Source organism: Panulirus ornatus, chromosome 66 (assembly GCF_036320965.1).
Source record: "Panulirus ornatus isolate Po-2019 chromosome 66, ASM3632096v1, whole genome shotgun sequence".
NCBI lineage: Eukaryota > Metazoa > Arthropoda > Malacostraca > Decapoda > Palinuridae > Panulirus > Panulirus ornatus.
The window spans coordinates 15,348,278-15,368,576 of record NC_092289.1 but is presented as its reverse complement, the minus strand read 5'-3'; the positions used below and the strand labels follow the sequence as shown (position 1 = coordinate 15,368,576).

General features: G+C 50.8%; 1 long non-coding RNA gene across 1 annotated transcript in view; it reads right to left on the bottom strand.

Annotated features, from left to right (window-relative positions):
• The window catches only part of LOC139746753 (uncharacterized), a 279,420-nt gene that overhangs the window by 216,009 nt on the left and 43,112 nt on the right, over nt 1-20,299 (bottom strand). Inside the window, exon 2 of the long non-coding RNA XR_011712219.1 lies at nt 475-620. This is a non-coding gene — a long non-coding RNA (uncharacterized lncRNA). The remainder of the gene's footprint in view (nt 1-474; nt 621-20,299) is intronic.

The following is a 20,299-nucleotide window of genomic DNA, read 5'->3' as shown; positions in this document are numbered from 1 at the left end:
CTTGGCGCTTCTACGACGAAGAAAACAAATATAATGTTTATCTGTACTTCACGACCAATATATTGTTTACAGCTGTGGATCATATGATTCAAAGAAACTGCAGCTTCTCTCGCACCAACAAAGTTTTAACCTTAACTTTGTGCTGTTGAGTGTCATCATCATCATTCTATTTTTCTCTCTGTCTACCGTTAAAATTCAGTCTTTTAAATCTACCTCACGCACACACACACACATATGAAATTATAATTTCGGTAATGATGCCGCAGTCCCTCCTAATCCCCAGTAATGACCTGTCGAGAAAGCCCTTTTACAGCACCACCCCTCAACATATGGCGAGGTGCGGGAGGCGAGCCGGGCCGGGGCCGGGCCGGGGCGGGCTGGGCTGGGCCGGGCAGGCCCCCACCCCAAGCCTGAGATAGAAAACGGTAGTGTTGTGTGTGAGTGTGTGTGTGTGTGTGTGTGTGTGTGACTAACCTCATTGTCTGGACGCCTCGCAGCGGTGGTGCGTCCAACCATATAACAGCTGTTTGCTCAGAGGAATCTGCTGGCCCCCTTCGCTAACACTTGTTCACTCGCAGGTTTAAACCATCCCTGAGCGATCCTTGCACACCGCACGTAGTCTGAAAGAAGAGGAAAAAGCACTGGGATTCGGAGCGGATGTAGTGCGACCATGTGATCTATTTAGAAATCGGTCATCACGCATTTACATAACGAAATAGCTACTCCCGACTGTTGTGGGTGTGTCCGCGTCCCACTGCGTGAGTGTCTGTACGCATCTGACTCCTATAACCTGCAAGAATTCTGAAATTAGCACACAAAGCAGCCAACTAAACAACCTCAATTTTCGTGTGTGTGTGTGTGTGGTTGAGCAGCTGCTCTTTACCAGCGTGTGCTGTTGTTCCGCGAATTAAATTCTTGTTAAGAGAGCGATATCCTCGCGCCATCTTAAAACCTATAACTCATGCATTATAGATCTATTCTTTTTTTTTTTCTTTTTTACCTCAGAGTTTTTATGATCAAAATGGGAAAGGTTAAAGGCTAAAGATCGATCTAAAAGCCCTCATCTTAGAGCTTTGAGGCCATGGGATTAACATTCTCGTTTTGAATAACATTATGATTTCTCTGCATCTTAGCATCTTATCAATTTCACAAAATAGGACTTAACTCTTATTAAACTGATGAATTGGAATCTTAAGTTTTTATCATGAAAGAAGGAATTGCCAGCCAAGAAGACCGACCTATTTTCCTTATCATGTGGTTTGACTTCGGGAACAAAACAGTTTAGTGATTTACATACTTGCGTGTTGATGTGATTGTACTCTCTCTCTCTCTCTCTCTCTCTCTCTCTCTCTCTCTCTCTCTCTCTCTCTCTCTATCTATCTATCTATCTATCTCCTTAACATACATATTCGATAACCAACAACTTGGACCATTGGATAGGCCACACATTCCGTCGCAAAATAATCCGTCACTAATCGAACACACTCATAAAGTGCATACGAACGAATCGCAATAATTGCTGACCGATCCTAGCCCCTACAACATGGTGCGTTAAGTACGTGCCCAGCAATCCCCAGCACCTTGGAATATTCCACCAACGACAAACTATAATATAAGCGGCCTCAGACCACCTCGCTTGGACCTTGGCGTCTGTATGTATTGTGGTCTGTGCATCTATGCAACTCTTCGCCTCCTCCTCCTCCTCCTCCTCCATCAGAGCGGAACGGATGTATTTACTGTAGTTGTAGCGCACCCCCATCGGGGCCCCCCTCCACACACACACACACACACACACGACCGTTGGACGGGCGACCGTGCCTTGCCGCGTACCGTATGACGCCGCTTCCCCCTTTGCCTGCGCGTGGTTTGTCTTTGGCGTGTTTCGCTGCGAGACGCGTTTGTCGTCGCGTGTTGTCGATGTCACGGCGTCTTCTCTCAGCGATGTTCGCTGTAGTTATAAATGAAGGCTCCGTCGACAGTGCATTTGTTGTACACAATGGCACATCACCTCATCACGTTTCGCATGACGAAAAAAAAAAGAACACGTTGACGTAAGGACGTATATTGCGCGGTACGGCTTTAAAAGATTTGTAATTAAACCACGTACCACAAAAGTCTTGACGCTGGCTCGCCTGAACTTCTGATGACGTTAGACAGGCAGTTAAGGGGGAAAGGCAGAGACAGATGCCTGTGTGTCCCAGACCATGGATGCTGGCTGCTCCTTGCTGTACATCAAGCAACAGCAGTTGTATTTTTTTTTTAAATGAATTTAACATCCTTCTGTCTTCGCCACCTCTCTCTCTCTCTCTCTCTCTCTCTCTCTCTCTCTCTCTCTCTCTCTCTCTCTCTCTACTTATATAATTATCTCCAAGCACCAACGCTAACTACTTGGATGAGTTGCACCTGAAACCTGACCGGGGAAACATGACACCCCAGCACTGCAAGACTTAACCTAAACCCCACCGCCCCACCAGCACTTTGACAGTTACCCATCCAACCACCAACACTCATGGATACACACAGTCTACCAAACTTAACATTTACTCATTAAAATGTAACCTACCCCTTACTCACCTACTCAACATTAAAACTAACTCATCCATCCCCCGGTGCCCTAACTTTCCTATCTATCCTACAGCAGCCTTAACACTTACCCCAACCAATCTATCAGCACTTCATCACTTACCCAGCTATCTACCAGAGTTCTAATACTTACATGCCCATCTATCTACGAACAATGACACTTGTCCATCTATCGGCCAACATTAACAAACGCCCACATATCCACCAACCCTAAAATTCATACATTTCTTACCCTATCAGCGCTCGTGGGCTGTCTGCGTTTGTCCTTACCACCAAGACTTGAACTAGAGGCGTGGGGGGCCCGACTGCTAACTTCCCAAAGTTCCTTTGTGGAGACCAGCAACACGAGCAATGACCTTTATTTCTCCTTTTTTACAACAGAAAAGTTGCGAAAATCTTTTTCTCGTGTTTTTTTCCTCTCTTAAAATCTATCTCATACCTTTAAGACTCATGTCTACGAGCACCGAGGGAGATAGGAGTTATCTCACCCTCGCTCTCATTTCCTTTTGCCCAAGGTGGCCATGATCAGTGTATGTTTCTGCCCCTGGCTGAGCCGAATTCCTGAACATACCTACCCCTCTGTCCACCAGCGATCAACCACGAGCCCACCCACCTGTCCACAACCACTCGACCACTAACCCACCCATCTGGCCACAAGCACTCGACCACTAACCCACCCACCTGTCCACAAGCACTAGACCACTAACCCACCCATCTGTCCACAAGCACTCGACCACTAACCCACCCACCTGTCCACAAGTACTAGACCACTAATCCATCCACCTGTCCACAAGCACTCGACCACTAAACCCTCCACTTGTCCACAAGCACTCGACCACTAAACCCTCCACCTGTCCACAACCACTCGACCACTAAACCCTCCACCTGTTCACAAGCACTCGACCACTAACCCACCCATCTGTCCACAAGCACTCGACCACTAAACCCATCCACCTGTCCACCACTACTGTCAGTCACACTAACCATCCACTCATACATAACCAATGGTCCTCCGAGCTGTTGGCGCGAACACCGACTGGGTGACCTTTGACCCGACATAACTCATTCATGGCCGGCTGCTATCCTTGGCCACGAGTTATTTGATCATTTTCTTCACGCCATCTACCAATTCTAATGTCTTTTAACATTCATCCATGTTCTCCGTCCTTATTCGTCCATTCATTATATATATATATATATATATATATATATATATATATATATATATATATATTTTTCTTTTTTTTTTTATTATACTTTGTCGCTGTCTCCCGCGTTTGCGAGGTAGCGCAAGGAAACAGACGAAAGAAATGGCCCAACCCCCCCCATACACATGTATATACATACGTCCACACACGCAAATATACATACCTACACAGCTTTCCATGGTTTACCCCAGACGCTTGACATGCCTTGATTCAATCCACTGACAGCACGTCAACCCTGGTATACCACATCGCTCCAATTCACTCTATTCCTTGCCCTCCTTTCACCCTCCTGCATGTTCAGGCCCCGATCACACAAAATCTTTTTCACTCCATCTTTCCACCTCCAATTTGGTCTCCCTCTTCTCCTCGTTCCCTCCACCTCCGACACATATATCCTCTTGGTCAATCTTTCCTCACTCATTCTCTCCATGTGCCCAAACCACTTCAAAACACCCTCTTCTGCTCTCTCAACCACGCTCTTTTTATTTCCACACATCTCTCTTACCCTTACGTTACTCACTCGATCAAACCACCTCACACCACACATTGTCCTCAAACATCTCATTTCCAGCACATCCATCCTCCTGCGCACAACTCTATCCATAGCCCACGCCTCGCAACCATACAACATTGTTGGAACCACTATTCCTTCAAACATACCCATTTTTGCTTTCCGAGATAATGTTCTCGACTTCCACACATTCTTCAAGGCCCCCAGAATTTTTGCCCCCTCCCCCACCCTATGATCCACTTCCGCTTCCATGGTTCCATCCGCTGCCAGATCCACTCCCAGATATCTAAAACACTTCACTTCCTCCAGTTTTTCTCCATTCAAACTCACCTCCCAATTGACTTGACCCTCAACCCTACTGTACCTAATAACCTTGCTCTTATTCACATTTACTCTTAACTTTCTTCTTCCACACACTTTACCAAACTCAGTCACCAGCTTCTGCAGTTTCTCACATGAATCAGCCACCAGCGCTGTATCATCAGCGAACAACAACTGACTCACTTCCCAAGCTCTCTCATCCCCAACAGACTTCATACTTGCCCCTCTTTCCAAAACTCTTGCATTTACCTCCCTATATATATATATTTTCCCATACTATTCGCCATTTCCCGCGATAGCGAGGTAGCGTTAAGAACAGAGGACTGGGCCTTTGAGGGAATATCCTCACCCAGCCCCCTTCTCTGTTTCTTCTTTTGGAAAATTAAAAAAAAAAAAAAAAAAGAGGGGAGGATTTCCAGCCCCCCGCTCCCTTCCCTTTTAGTCGCCTTCTACGACACGCATAACTACGTGGGAAGTATTCTTTCTCCCCTATCCCCAGGGATAGTATAATTCATATTTTCATTTATCATACTTTGTCGCTGTCTCCCGCGTTAGCGAGGCAGCGCAAGGAAACAGACGAAAGAATGGCCCAACCCACCCACATACACATGTATATACATACACGTCCACACACGCACATATACATACCTATGCATTTTAACGTATACATACATATATATACACAGGCATATACATATACAAACATGTACATAATTCATATATGTTGCCTTTATTCATTTCCGTCGCCACCCCGCCACAGATGAAATAGCATCCCCCCCACCCCACCCCCCGCGAGGTAGCGCTAAGAAAGGACAAGGCCACATTCGTTCACGCGCAATCTCTAGCTGTCATGTGTAATGCACCGAAGCCACAGCTCCCTTTCCACATCCAGGCCCCACAAAACTTTCCATGGTTTACCCCAGACACTTCACATGCCCTGGTTAAATCCATTGACAGCACCTCGACTCCGGTATACCACATCGTTCCAATGCACCCCTTTCACCCTCACGCATGTTCAGGTCCCGATCACTCAAAATCTTTTTCACTCCATCTTTCCACCTCCAATTTGGTCTCCCACTTCTCCTCGTTCCCTCCACCTCTGACACATATATCCTCTTTGTCAATCTTTCCTTACTCATTCTCTCCATGTGACCAAGCCATACACACACACACACACACACACACACATATATATATATATATATATATATATATATATTTTTTTTTTTAAACTATTCGCCATTTCCCGCGATAGCGAGGTAGCGTTAAGAACAGAGGACTGGGCCTTTGAGGGAATATCCTCACTTGGCCCCCTTCTCTGTTCCCTCTTTTGGAAAAAAAAAAAAAAAAAAAAAATATATATATATATATATATATATATATATATATATATATATATATATATATATATATATATATATATTCCTGAACTTTTCTGACCCAATATTATATTATTATGAATTAGGTGAGTGACTGACCCCAATCCACAGGTCATCCTGCCGGTGGCCTTACATCACGCTAGCCTGACCCCGTTGACCCAGCCTTCCGAACGACACCACAAACTGACGAACCGATCAAGCAAACGAGAGAGAGAGAGAGAGAGAGAGAGAGAGAGAGAGAGAGAGAGAGAGAGAGAGAGAGAGAGAGAGAGAGAGAGAGAGAGAGAGCCCTTTCCCATATATATTACCTACAGTACAGTTGACTTACAAACTGAATGCATATATATACCTTAACACACACACACACACACACACACACACACACACACACACACACACACACACAGAAAGGCAGAACTCCCTCCCCATCCTGATATAATACGTAATATATATATATATATATATATATATATATATATATATATATATATATATATATATATATATATATATATATATTACATTCATACATATTCGCCATTTCCCGCGTTAGCAAGGTAGCGTTAAGAACAGAGATCTGACCCTTAGAGGGAATATCCTCACTTGACCCCCTTCTCTGTTCCTTCTTTTGGAAAATTGAAAACGAGAGGGGAGGATTTCCAGTCCCCCGCTCCCTCCCCTTTTAGTCACCTTCTACGACACGCAGGGAATATGTGGGAAGTATTCTTTCTCCTCTATCCCCAGGGATAATATATATATTATAAGCATGTTTTCCGTGGGAGAAGGAGGGGGTATGAGGATGCATGCTTGCACACGTAGCCAAGTCGTCAACGGGGGGTGGGTTGTGTGGCGTGTGCAGCGAGGCCCGACGCCCAGAGCACATCAGCAGCGTGTCTGCCTCCCATGACGGGTCACACCTCACTGCTTCCCCCTGCACTACTCCTCTCCTCCAAAGGTAAGACAAACACCAGTCGTGTCCCTTGCATTTCTGCCAGGCCGCTGGGCGTCCTCCAACACCATCACCAATCACCACCAGTACCGCCAGCGACAGCGTCCTCCACCACCAGTAAGTAGCGCCAGCGGACAGCGTCCTCCACCACCACCACCACCAGTAGGTAGAGTCAGCGACAGTGTCCTCTACCGCTACCATCACCAGTAGGTAGCGCCAGCGACAGCGTCCTCCACCACCACCACCAACACCAGTAGGTAGCGCCAGCGGACAGCGTCCTCCACCACCACTACCAGTAGGTAGCGCCAGCGGACAGCCTCCTCCACCACCACTACCAGTAGGTAGCGCCAGCGACAGCGTCCTCCACCGCCACCATCACTAGTAGGTAGCGCCAGGGACAGCGTCCTCCACCACCACCACCACAACCAGTAGGTAGCGCCAGCGACAGCCTCCTCCACCACCACTACCACCACCAGTAGGTAGCGCCAGCGGACAGCGTCCTCCACCGCCACCATCACCAGCGACAGCGTCCTCCACCGCCACCATCACCAGCGACATAGTGGAGGAGCCAAAGGCCCGCACGCTGGTCAGGTGGGGAGGGGCAGCGGTCGCGGCTTGACTCCTTAAACCCCAGCAGCTCTGGCTGATGACCGCCTCATGCCCAAGTCATCAGTAAGGTCGACACGCCTCGCTCGCTGACCCAAAAGCTGCAACATGGAGGGAGGCTAGGCTAAAATTGGCGTGTTTGCTCCGAGAGTTCTGCTCTCTCTCTCTCTCTCTCTCTCTCTCTCTCTCTCTCTCTCTCTCTCTCTCTCTCTCTCTCTCTCTCTCTCTCTCTCTCTCTCTCCTGTTTTCTTGGAATGCAACAATGTTTTGCGCCACGAGTCTAATAAGAGATTAAAGAGAGAGAGAGAGAGAGAGAGAGAGAGAGAGAGAGAGAGAGATCAAAGAGTGAGCTGGGAGATCTGAGATTATGTGAGGCAAGTCCATAGGCCACAGTTTGGTACAGATTATTACACATTCAGGAGGGTTCATGTCCCTCCCACCTGCTGTACCGGGGACCTCCTGCAGTATACAGTACCGGGGTCCATGTCCCTCCCACCTGCTGTACCGGTGAACTGCAGTATACAGTACCGGGGTCCATGTCCCTCCCACCTGCTGTACCGGGAACCTCCTGCAGCATGCACTACCGGGGTCCATGTCCCTCCCACCTGCTGTACCGGTGAACTGCAGTATACAGTACCAGGGTCCATATCCCTTCCACCTGCTGTACCGAGGACCTCCTGCAGTACACAGTGTAAGGCCCTGCACGACACCGGTGTACCTCCCCTACAGCCCCTGGTAGGGAAGGTACCGCTGGCTCACACAACACGCTCAGAGTCGAGAGACACGACGGCCTAATTACCCTCTCGTTAACCCCCGTCGTTAATCCCCGTAAATCTTAAAAGCACCCCAGCAAGACTGATCTGCCCCTGCACCGTGGCCCGGCTTCACGCAGCCTATAGTCGCTCCCATGAACTCGTCTCTTGCCCCAGCCATGGGTCTCTTCCGCTGCACCATCTGCTCACACACACACACACACACACACACACACACACACACACACACACACAGCTAACTAAGATACCCCTGACTGACACTACCTACCTACCTACCTGCTGGCTCATTACACCTCCTCCTGCTGGTGGTGCTCTCTCTCTCTCTCTCTCTCTCTCTCTCTCTCTCTCTCTCTCTCTCTCTCTCTCTCTCTCTCTCTCTCTCTCCTCTGCCCTCATCCCAACCCCACCACCGCCACAACCACCAACCATACAGTCTGGAGGGCGGCGGGCGGCCCACGCATTCACCACCACCGACCATACAGTCAGGAGGGCGGCGGGCGGCGGAGGAGGAGGTGGCGGGGACACACCGCAACAGGGGACGCCATAACGGCACCTTCCCGGCCTCTCTATAATTGCCCCTCCACCAGGTAGGGAAAAACAACATTCTAATGCACCCACTTTACTCCTTGTTTCCAAAGTTCGACAACTTCCTCCACCGCCGTGTGGCCCAGACTGCTCCACGAGGACAAGGTGGTGGTGGTGGGGTGATGCACCACGATATAGTACATCTTTTACTTTTTTTTACGTAAAAGATGATTCTTGAAGAATCTATGACTGTGGGATCCTTGAAGGGTTCCCCTAGAGCACGACGAATGAGTAAGGTTTGCATAAATACAGTCTCGAGGCCGTGGTGGAGTAACAAACAGGTAATAACACCACCACCTTCTCCTCTGGCGCCACGACCTTTTAGTATCTTCCGAACACGATTCTGTTACGAAGTTTCACTCACACACGAAAAAAAAAATTCTCGTTAGGCAATAAGCTTTCAACATTTCTCAAGACCCCATAAATAACCCACAAGTTTATATATATATATATATATATATATATATATATATATATATATATATATATATATATATATATATATTGCAAGAGGGCACAGTGGTGCGCGTGATCTAGTATATGTGAAAAAAAAATAGGGAAATGGAACACAATAAGTTACCAAGTGCACTTTCGTTTAATGATCACATCGTCAGGGGAGTTACAAGACTGAGACAGAAGACGCTGAACAGTCAGTTGATATACAAGGAAGAGACGTAGCTAAGACGCCATTGGTAAACAGGCGTTACCTGATGGTGGTGTTCGGGTTGGCGTGTTCGGGGTCTGGCAACATGCTTGTCATAACATTCTTATTATGTGGACAAGAAAGGGAACTGTTTTCAAATTTTCCCTTCGATAAAGCTTTCTAATTTGTACAGACCTTCACAAATATTAATGCTACAGTTCTTTGTGTATTTGATAATAGATAGAAGATTCAATGATATCTCTCGTCGTACAGGAGTTGCAGTAAATAACTGAACTGGCATTACTCCAGTCAATACGATGGTCATAATTATCATGATAATTAAACAAAGTATTTGATTCTTGTCCTGTTCTTCTACTATATCTCTGTTGCTTTCAACGATAACTTCAGTACTTTATTAAAGTGAGAATCAACCGCTTCTGGGGGAAGTCTACTGAGTTTAAAGTATGTTGTATCGTCACATAAAAGATCATTCATTTTTGATGAATGACTTTGTCGTAATCACAACCTATCAGAGCCTTATCGCTTTTGTAATGTGAATATCATTTCTTTCTTCAAGTTGCTAATAGCACTGACGATTCTTTTTGGACAAATTAGAGCAGCTGTTTTTGAGAAACTAGCATACAATAAACCTTTACATATGTTCACTGTGCTTTTCCGAATCACAAAATGATCTTGCAATACCAACATGGTTAATTTCATTTTTTTTGAGCAAACAAAACTTAATCCGTAGCTTAGGGCACACAAAGAATGCTTGTCCAGAAAACTGTGCGGGCTGTGTTTACACAGTGCCTTGTAAAGATTGTAATATTTTTATGTTGGGAAGACTGGTAATGATCTTTATGTTAGACTTCAGCAACATGCATCTAGCGGAAGAACAGGACAAGAATCAAATGCTTTGATCAATCAAGTTAAAAATTATGACTATTGTACTGACTGAAGTAATGCCAATTCAGTTATTAACTGTAACTCCTTTACCATGGGAAATAGCACTGAATCTTCCATTACTAAGCACACAAAGAATTGTAACATTTATATTAGTGAAGGTCTATACAAATTGGATAGCTTTATTGTAGGCGAAATTTGAAAACAGTTCCCTTTCTTGTCCACATAATAAAAAATTCTATGACAAGCATGTTGCCAGACCCGAACACACCAGCCCGAACACCACCATCTGGTAACGCTTGTATACCAATGGCATCTTCGCTACGTCTCTTCCTTGTACATCAATTGACTTTTAAACGTCTTCTATCTCACTCTTGCATCTCCCCTCACGATGTAGTCATTACACAAAGGTGCACTTGGGAACTTATCGTCTTTCATTTTCCCGTTCTTTCTTTTGCATATATATATATATATATATATATATATATATATATATATATATATATATATATATATATATATATATAGAAAGTGATCTGTGAGGATCTATTCGTCTTCCTGCTCATATAACAAGTTCTTTCTGGATTACGACGGGGTAAAAAAAAAAAAAATCATTGCGTCTGCACACACCGCCATGGTTTTATATGAGGTTTATGTGAGTGCTTGGGGCTGGGGAGCCGCCCCGGTCCACTACTAGCAGCATTCCAGTCGTGGCGGCATCCGCCCGCGGGGGTTCCCTCCAGGAGACGAGCGCCCTTACCTGTGCCTCCACGCAGCAGCCAGGGACCACATGGCATCCAGAGAGAGAGAGAGAGAGAGAGAGAGAGAGAGAGAGAGAGAGAGAGAGAGAGACGGGATGGGGAAGAGGAGGAGGTGGAGAAAGCAGGAGCTCTCTTTGCCTGCGTGCGCGCACGTGAGCGCCTCTCTCTCTCTCTCTCTCTCTCTCTCTCTCTCTCTCTCTCTCTCTCTCTCTCTCTCTCTCTAAGCCCTGTCCCCTGCGGGTGGGACAGGTGGGGCAGGCAGGCACAAGCTCGGCCTCCTGCTGTACCACCACCATCCTGCTGCACCTGGCCAGGCCGGGCCGGTGCAGGCCACCATGGGGAGGTGGGGCGGCCTACTGCACCACTCAACCATCACCCACACACACATACTAACACACACACACACAAATCTTCTCACACAAACACACACAAGTAGGCCAAACGACTGTGAACATCAAGCAAATTGCTTTATCGCCCCTACTGAGAGGCAAGCTATCACTGGGAGGAGGGGAAAAATGGCTAGAGGGAAGCTTAGACAAGACCCTCCATGTTACTTCGAAATAGCGGCATTCTTTCTTCATAAAGTGATGGCTAAGTCGGGGCGAGCAATGTCTCAATCTCCTCCGTCGACGTCCATCGGGAGACCTCAGACAAATAAATAATCCACATTAACCCATGACGTCTTCCGCTAAGCTTTTGAATCTCCTCTCCTTTTTTTTCCCCCCCTCTTCGTCTCTTGCGACATCTTGCACGGACGTTGGCTTGATCCATAAGAGGCATTTTCGCGTTCCCTTTCCGACTGCTGGTGGTGGTGGTAGCGTATCCCCCCCCCCAAACCTCCCCCCCCCCTCCTTTAGAGCCGTGCAATCCACCGTGTCACCACTTGGCTGTCGTGTGATGCAGTATGCATGCATACATCCCGTCATTAAGCGATACAATGGCACGGGGTGTGTGTATGCAGCGGCCTCCTCCTCCTCCCTCCTCACACCTCGCCGGCTTCCGAATCGCACGCCACTCGCTAACTTCCGGTGTGTGTGTGTGTGTGTGAGTGTGTGACACGCACACACTCAAGTCGGCTAAAATTTTTTCTCCTTCCGGAAAAAAGAAGAAGCAGCAGTGGCTGCCATAACTTTATATAAGCAGGCACACCTGGACCATCTGTCGCTTAATTATGACCCCGCGACCTTAACCTGGGAATGGCGAGGCCAACAGACGAGAGGAGAAAGTCATGATGGTGCTGGGGGGGGGGGTGATAGCCCCCCCACAACACCACTCCCCCCCCAACACCGCCATGACACACGAGCCTCGCCAACCCAGCCAATCAGCAACGCTCCCGCCAAAACATTACCAAATATGGCTGTGGAGGAATCAAGGCCGCGTGACGGGAAGTTCAGCTCCGCCGTCCGATCCCCCCCTCTCTCCCTCACCCTCTCCTCCATCCATCCTTTCTACTTCCGACTTTCACACTTGTTCATTAAATGATGGAGCATTTAGCCAGTCCTTCCTGTTAGTGTGCGTGAGTGCGTGCTTGCATGTGTGTGTGTGTGTGTGTGTGTGTGTGTGTGTGTGTGTGAGTGTGTGTGCGCGTGCGTGCAAGAGCGATGCCACTCCTTCTTGTGCACTGGAGGCGTCCGGCCACGCAAAACTGTGCGCCCGGGAGAGTCATCTATCTTTCTAACACCTGGAGGTGTGGCTCCTTGGGGCATCATCCACACTCGCTAAGGACTTGGGCCACCAAACCCCCACCTTACTCTTCTCTCTTCATCCCCCTCCCTAACCCTCAACGCCATCGACTTGACGTACAGTCAGTCATGACGCCCGTGGGACGACGCCGTCCGTCCACCGCGGTGGCTCCAATTCACCAGCGAGGGAGTTGGGGAAATGGGAGGCGCGGTCGCTGCAGGCGCTGATCTGCCTCCCCTGCCGGTTGGTCACGTCGGCTTGCTTAGGCCGGCCCGGCAGAGCCAGTCACGTTTTCGGGGTTTGCACACCGGGGCAGGATAGCGACTCCTCTCTCTCTCTCTCTCTCTCTCTCTCTCTCTCTCTCTCTCTCTCTCTCCTCGTCTGCATCATCGCCCGCTCCTTCACGTCTCTGCTTCGGGTTAGGCGAAGGTTAGTCTGTGGGTAGAGCCGAAGTGTTCGGGTTGGCTCTTCAGCTCGTGCATCTGTTAAAGATGCCAGGCACTGACTGGCGGCATTTTCTGACAAGACGAAAATGAAACCAAAACATGACCACCTCCTGGACCATGGGAGAGGGTAGGTCATGAACCATGGGACGGAAGTACCTACTGTACCATGGAACGGAGGTACCTACTGTACCATGGGACAGGGTAGATCATGAACCATGGGACGGAAGTATCTACTGGACCATGGAACGGAGGTACCTACTGTACCATGGGACAGGGTAGGTCATGAACCATGGGACGGAAGTACCTACTGTACCATGGAACGGAGGTACCTTTTGTACCATGGGACAGGGTAGATCATGAACCATGGGACGGAAGAACCTACTGTACCATGGAACGGAGGTACCTACTGCACCATGGGACAGGGTAGGTCATGAACCATGGGACGGAAGTACCTACTGTACCATGGAACGGAGGTACCTATTGTACCATGGGACAGGGTTGGTCATGAACCATGGGACGAAGGTACCTAGTGTACCATGGGAAGGGGTACCTTCTGTACCATGGGACAGGGTAGGTCATGAACCATGGGACGAAGGTACCTAGTGTACCATGGGAAGGGGTACCTTCTGGACCATGGGACAGGGCAGGTCATGAACCATGGGACGGGATACCTACTGTACCATGGGGTGGGGTTCCTAGTGTACCATGTAACAGGGTAGGTCATGAACCATGGGAAAGGGTACCTACTGTACCATGGAATAGGGTAAGTCATGAACCATGGAACAGGGTACCTACTACACCATGGGAAAGGTTCGTACTTAAAGACCGTCAGAGGTTTGTTACCATGGGAGAGGTTCGTATCGAACCATGGGAGCGGTTCGTACTAAACCATGGGAGAGGTTCCTATCAAACCATGGGAGAGGTTCGTTCTAAACCATGGGAGAGGTTCCTTCTAAACCATGGGAAAGGATACCTGAAGAACCTGGGGATGATGGAACGGCCCATGAAACGACAACCCCTCGCCTTACTGGACCACGACACGGGACACGATACCTGACCGTGGGAGGGAAAACCTACTGGACCATGGGATGGACACCTACTGGGCCACGGGAATGGAGAACCTACTGGACCAAGGGACGGGACACTGACTGGACCATGGTATTGGGGGCACTACTGGACCAAAGAGACAGGAGCACCTACGGGAACTCTGGTTTGAGCTCCCTGGATCGCGGGATGAAGTACCTACGAGACCGTGGGGCTGGGAACCTCCTGGAGTGGTGGGAAGTAGATGATGGAACTTGGGGATAAAACCACACGGACCATGGGAGGGTTATCGTAATAAGAACACGTGAAGGCCTCAGCGAACCACCACGAGGGACACCAACAAAGGCACGGGTGCGGACCGCCTTCTGAACAGATGGGACCATCTAGCACCTACTGGTCCTTTCGGCCCGGACCACTTACTGGACCATGGGGTAAGGTGCCTACCGGAGCATGAGATGGGCCATGTGTAGTAGGGCAGCCACTCACCTTCTGGGCTAAAGGGCGAGACGGTAGCGGACATTACGACATGGCACGAGGGCCGCCCCACCTCCTCCCCTCCCTGTCGCGTGCCAAGAGGTGGTGATGGCAACAGTAGAAGGCGTGGTGGGTGGGTCAGCCGTGCGTGCCCCGGCGCTGGAAGTGACCTCGTCGTCAGACCCACTTGGTGAGTCACACTTCCCCATCAGCGTTGCCATCTTTTTTTTCCTCTCTCTCTCTCTCTCTCTCTCTCTCTCTCTCTCTCTCTCTCTCTCTCTCTCTCTCTCTCCTCCGTCAGTCAGGGTTACCAGCGCGCGGGGCGGACGGGTGTCTCCCTCCCTGAACAGTGTGTGTGTGTGTGTGTGTGTGTGTGTGTGTGTGTCGAGGGTGGAGGTCAGCAATAGCTTGTCGCCCCGCCGACCCTCACTGCCTGACTCCCACCAATGTGACCACGGACGGAAGTCACGCGCTCGCCCGCCCGCCCCCCACCTGCCACTCTCATCGTACCTCCCTGACTCCTCCAGCGTCTCTCAAAATGCATCTCACACCTCCTCTCTCTCTCTCTCTCTCTCTCTCTCTCTCTCTCTCTCTCTCTCTCTCTCTCTCTCTCTCTCTCTCTTCCCATTTTAACGTTTTCTGTTCGTTCTTTCCATTTTCTTAAACGGTCCTCACTCCTAGCGACGACGACCCTCTCATTCTTCGCCATATATTTCGTTGTCCCTGTGTGTGTGTGTGTGTGTGTGTGTGTGTGTGTGTGTGTGTGTGTGTGTTCTGACACCCATCGCGCTCTCATCCGACAGTCTGGGGAAAGGAGACTGCACTGCACCATCCGCGCGCAACCAGTCAATCAGTCCGTCCCCTCTCCCCTCGGTGCCAATAAGAGATCCCTCGTCCCCGAGCTGCAGTTCAACACCACACACCACATCGAGCGGCACCCCCGGAACTCGATCTCACGACTACGAGGACACAGCCCCGTCCCTACCACTGTGACCATCACTAATGATGGTCTCCTCCAACGTCGGCGTCCAAAAACACATGACTTCACCCACGCCAACACCAGCAGATCCCTCCCTCTGTCTCTGCCCCTACACCAACGCCCTGCCTCACATACGCGACGACCTGGGCTCTCCACATGTATTCCGCCACACCTTCTACCACCAGAAATAATACTTTCACACACACACACACACACACACACACACACACCAAACCCCCAACACTCAGAACCCCTACTACAGAAGGTCCTCCTCAGCATGTGCAATATGTACAATCTGCTTTGCATACAGGAGAGCCAGCATACCGGCCCATCTTTACATTCACCGGCGCCCAGACTCTCTCTCTCTCTCTCTCTCTCTCTCTCTCTCTCTCTCTCTCTCTCTCTCTCTCTCTCTCTCTCCTGCGATGGCGACAAGCGGCGACTCTGGCCGCCTCCTCCTCCTCCTCTCCTTGGCCAGCTACCGTATGTCCCTGGTCCAATCCCATCTTTGGCTCGTGCTCACCTCGCCAGCCCCCACTGTAGCTAAAGGGGGCGGCCTTTCCTCCCATTATCATCATCCCGCCTCCTGGACCCATGGTTGCATGATCACCCCTCGCCTCTCTTCATCCCATTTACCGTCATCTGTCGTCTATCTGATCGCGTCATTCCGTGCGCGACACGTCCTGTGTTCTTTTGCCCTTTTTTGGTTTACATATTGTCTACTTCCACTGCGTAACCACTTGGGGCCTTGCGTTATCGACAGTGGTTGGTTCTGTATGCTCGCAGTTCCATGGGCGCCGGCCGGCCAGCCGACCCATCACAAGGTTATCTTTGTCATGTCTTCTCCAGTGTCCCTTTAACAGGTGTGTGTGTGTGTGACACTATAACTACAGTGTGACACCCATACCTAGTGTGACACCATATCTACATTGTGACACCATACCTACAGTGTGGCACCATACCTAGTGTGACACCATACTTACAGTATGACACCATACCTACAATGTGAGATCATACCTAGTGTGACACCATACCTAGTGTGACACCATACCTACAGTGTGACACCATAACCTACAGTGTCCGACACCACACCTACGTTGTCTGACACCATACCTACGGTGTCCGACACCACACCTACGTTGTCTAACACCATACCTACGGTGTCCGACACCACACCTACGTTGCCTGACACCATTCCTCCTGTGCCTGACACCACCGGTATGATGCCTGGTGTCAGGCCCCGCGGCACGCGCCTTGGGGGCCCCGACACAACTGTGATGGCTACAGCGCCTCTGACCACGATAACGTCGTCATGCCTACCGGTCGTCCAGTCAACAGGTCACCTTGCTGTACCCTCTCTCCTCCTCCTCCTCCTCCTCCTCCTCCCGGGTGGAGCCTTCACGTTTGACCTGATCACCACCACCATCGTTCATCCCCTGCCCTCCCTCCTCCCTGGTTCATCCCCTATCCTTCCTCTTCCCCAGTTCATACCTGCCCTCCCTCACTCCTCAGTTCATCTCCTACCCTCCCTCTTCCTCAGTGCATCATCCCCTGCCCTCCCTCTTCCCCAGTGCATCATGCCTTACCCTCCCCCTCCCCAGTTCATCCCCTACCCTCCCCCTCCCCAGTTCATCCCCTACCCTCCCCCTTACCCCCTACGATGCTGTAATACTTCCAGTTGCTCACTCCAGTACCCAGTCTGGCCAGCCCATATCCACCTTCCCGTCTGGTTCTGGAGAGTAAGGTGGCGGGGAGGGGGACACGACCACCGCACCACCAGGGCCGTGCTGAGAGGAGGTGCACGGGACCGCTGTGGTCGCCATGGCTGCTCCTCCTCCTGTGTGCCCCCGGCAACAAGGTATGCAAACCCTCCCCCTCCTCCGGGGCGACCGTCAGGACCTGCTCGTCTCCTTCCTCAGCCCACCGTGCCATCCTGCTACTCCCCCAGGCCCGCCACCTTGAGATCGTCCGTTCCCCCGTCGTGATATACCTACCGACGTGTTCGCCTCCCTCATCTGGTTATCCATGTCGATTCTCCCAGTGTCGCGTGAGGCTGGCTGGCTGGCTGGCTGCACGGGGTGTCTCCAGGGAGGTGGTCGGCACACCCCAGACTCGCGACACACGCCCAGGATGACGAGTGCAGAGCTCGGGAATTTGACGTCTTGGCTGTTGAGCATCCTTGTCCAACCAGGGAGCCAAGCACTAGCCCCCAAACACAGCCAGCTGGTGATAAGCGGTGGGTTGGCCAGACCGTGCCAGTAGCGGTAGGTTGGTCAGACCGTGCCAGTAGCGGTGGGTTGGCCAAACCGTGCCAGTAGCGGTGGGTTGGCGAGACCGTACCAGTGGCGGTGGGTTGGCCAGACCGTGCCAGTAGCGGTAGGTTGGCCAGACCGTGCCAGTAGCGGTAGGTTGGCCAGACCGTGCCAGTAGCGGTAGGTTGGCCAGACCGTGCCAGTAGCGGTAGGTAGGCCAGACCGTGCCAATAGCGGTGGGTTGGCCAGACCGTGCCATTAGCGGTGGGTTGGCCAGACCGTGCCAGTAGCGGTAGGTTGGCCAGAGTGACAGTAGCGGTGGGTTGGCCAGACCGTGCCATTAGCGGTAGGTTGGCCAGACCGTGCCATTAGCGGTAGGTTGGCCAGAGTGACAGTAGCGGTGGTTGGCCAGACCATGCCAATAGCGGTGGGTAGGCCAGACCGTGCCAGTAGCGGTGGGTAGGCCAGACCATGCCATTAGCGGTGGGTTGGCCAGACCGTGCCAGTAGCTGAGGGTAGGCCAGACCGTGTCAGTAGCGGTGGGTAGGCCAGACCGTGCCAGTAGCGGTGGGCTGGCCAGACACTGCCTGTAGCGGTGGGTTGGCCAGACACTGCCTGTATCGGTGCTGGTGACCAGGGTATGTTCCTGCCTGCTACAGTTCCCCCACACCCACCACGCCACGCGAGGAGGAGGAGGAGGGAGATCAGCCTCCTCGCCCATCGTGTCTAGGTAACGTTAAAGGATTTAGAATTCATAATGACTGCGGGTATAGCAGAGGGGTGAGGAGGGGCTGGAGGAGGCAGATACCGACCTGGGACACACTCCCCGCCTGGGGCATCCGAAAGGTTAAGCCACAGGGATTGCAGTAAGCTAAAAACAACAGTTGCTCTCAAGTTCCTCTCCCTGGCCCTAGCCCACAAACGTACACGCTCTCCACCTCACACAAGACATTCGGCAATACGTAACTCACACACAAAACACCCTTTAACCTTAACTACAAGTTTTCCAGCTGTGAGCGCGACGCGCTGGCCCTACCTAATGTAAACACCGCCAAAGGTAAAGAAGAAAGTCCATAGTGAGGGGGAGGGCCCCCACGGGTGCATAACACACACACACACACACACACACACACACACACACACACACACACACACACACACACTCTCTCTCTCTCTCCGTCCCTCTCCATACTGCACAAACAGGTTATCACACCCGTCTTGTGGCTCGCTATCTGCTGTAGTCTCAAATGAAGACGTTCGTGAGGTCAATCCTGTGTGTGTGTGTGTGGTACACTAACCGCCCCCAGCCCCTGTGTGTGGCTACAACCACAACAACCAGCGGTTTTGCCTGAATGACATAGTCAACATGCTCAAAAACAATGAGCAGGGAGAGAGAGAGAGAGTGAGAGAGAGAGAGAGAGAGAGAGAGAGAGAGAGAGAGAGAGAGAGAGAGAGAGAGAGAGAGAGAGAGAGAGTTGGGGGAAGGGAAGGTGAAGGGAATTAAACAGACAGTCTGTCCACAGACAATGGTGTGGTGTGGTCTGTGCGGGGCTCGGATGTACTCGACGCCGTTGAGGTGCCGAACTGCAACCCTGGGACGAGGGATCTCCGCTCGTAGTAAGATGTGGCGGGAAACGGTGCATCAACATCTTTCCGAAAAGTCGGATGTGAGGTCCAGCAGGTGGCAGGAGAAAGTTGGGGGGAACCAGTGTGTATGTGTGTGTGTGTGTGTGTGTGTGTGTGTGTGTGTGTGTGTGTGTGTGTGTGTGTGTGTGTGTAGTCACCCAAGAACAGATGACCTCCACCACAAGATGCATTGGTCATGAGGAGCTGATGACCTGGCACCACCGCGTGACGCCGGCTATGCAAAGTGATGACCTGGCACCAAAGTCCCAGGATCAGGTCAAACGCCAGGTCGTCAATACCCTAAGGGGGTCGTCCCGTGAGGCCGTCCCGTCGTGCTGGAGTCGTTAGCACCACCAAGGCTGAAGGGCCGTTTACGAGAGAGCTGGGGGGGTCAGGTGACCAGAGCTCCCACTCCTCCCGGATGGTTCATCTGTCGCCTCCCTTGCAAAACCGGTGGTCCGTCTCCCGTACCTACCTTCAGGTCACACTCCCCGCTGACCACGGCCACCATTAACCTCCTGAACTCCTGATCATCTTGCACATATGAGACCGTATACCCCCACAGGAAGCCTC